Below are 1,844 nucleotides of genomic sequence, written 5' to 3'. Positions count from 1 at the left end.
AAAAAACAACAAATTACAGAAAAAGAAAAGCCTATACATTGTTTGTTGACCTTTAGGAGTGTTTTCCAGTCTAGTCTGATGGGGTGCCATGCCCTGGCCCCAAAGTCTCTTTTTGATATTACCCCGGGATTTCATTCCTTTACTCCCCTGCTCTCTGTTGCACGATTTTCAACACTTTTAAGAAGTCCCGTGAAGCAGACTTAGCCACTGCAATACATTGTTTGATCTCTTGACTGCTGCTTCCATGGACATTGATCGTGGGTTCGAGGAAGATGAAATCCTTGACAACTTCACCCTTTTCTCCGTGTATCAGGGTGTTACCTATTGGTCCAGTTGTGAGGACTTTTGTTTTCATTACATTGAGTTGTAATCCAGACTGAAGGATGCAATCCTTGATCTTCATCAGCAAGTGCCTCAAGGCCTCCTCACTTTCAGCAAGGTTGTGTCATCTGTATGTCACAGGTTGTTACTGAGCCTCCTTCCAATCCTGATTCCACATCCTTCTTCATAGAAGCCACTTTCTTGGATGATTTGCTCAGCAGACTGAATAAGTATGGTGAGAGGATACAACTCTCACACACATCTTTTCTGATTTTAAACTTTGTTCTGTTTGCATAACTGCCTAATAACCCACGTACAGGTTTCACCATTGTGTGTTTTCTGAACACACTGTGTTCAGAACTCTTGCTCTTCTCAATATTATCCATAGCTTGTTATAATCCAGACAGTCCAATGCCTTTGCATAGTGAATGAAACACAATTAAACAGCTTTCCGGTATTCTGTACTTTCAACCAAGATCCATCTGACATCAGCAATGATATTTCCCATCCTCTTCTGAATCTGCCCTGAACTGCTGACCAATGTACTTGCTCGGTCAATGTTCTGCTGCAACCATTGTTGGATGATCGTCAGTAAAATTGTACTTGCATTTGATATCAATGCTATTGTTCAATAATATGCATGTTCTGTTGGGTCACTTTTGTTTGGAATGGGCACAAATATGGGACTCTTCCAGTCAGTTGGCCAAGTAGCTGTCTTCTAAATTTCTGGGCATAGATGAGCAAGTGCTTCCACTGCTTCATCAGCTTGTTGAACTATTTTTATTAGTATTCCATCAATTCCTGGAGCCTTGTTGGTCATTAATCCTTCTTCCTTCAGCACACCATTGGTTCTTATTCATATGCTACCTCTTGAAATAGTCGAATGTCAATTAGTTCTTAGTCTGGAAGCTCTGCTGGGGTTCACTTGGGGTGACCCTGCTGGTATTTGAAATACCAGTGACACAGCTCCCAGCAGCACAGCAACACACAAGCCACCACGTATGATAAGCCGGCCGACGTTCGTTTCACGTGGGATCTCGCTTTACTACTGATGTCACTTGGAGCCTTGGCCACCCCCATCTTACAGACAAGGAAACGGAAGCTCAGTGAGGGAGAGGGTCTTGTCCAAGGATACTCAGAGTTCAGTTAGAAACCTTGAGCTAAGCTCCAAAACCCCCTGCTGCAATCATGTGTAGGTGAGTGGCTGCAGGACTTTGGGGGCCTGGACTGGGATTGTTCCATGGTCTCACTCTCTATTCTGGTCCTGCAGGAGGAATGATGCTGGCTGGGAGAACTTCCTTACACTGACTGTGGCAGCAAAGATGGCCAGGGGGACTGTGGGGTGTCTACTTTGGGAAGTTTCTTTTACTTTTAAAGAAACTAAGGGGCCCCCGTGTGGCTCCCCCCATGGCGAGATGCGGTGTCTTGAGCTGACCCATGGCCCTGCACGGGACAGCACCGGAGACACAGTGCGGGATGGGTGACTGAGCTGACCCCACTACACTGAGGCAAAACACTGGGGG

This window comes from Echinops telfairi, unplaced genomic scaffold (assembly GCF_000313985.2).
Source record: "Echinops telfairi isolate 266 unplaced genomic scaffold, ASM31398v2 ScPeMD7_3533;HRSCAF=4204_1, whole genome shotgun sequence".
Classification (NCBI taxonomy): Eukaryota; Metazoa; Chordata; class Mammalia; order Afrosoricida; family Tenrecidae; genus Echinops; species Echinops telfairi.
This window is presented reverse-complemented; position numbering follows the sequence as displayed.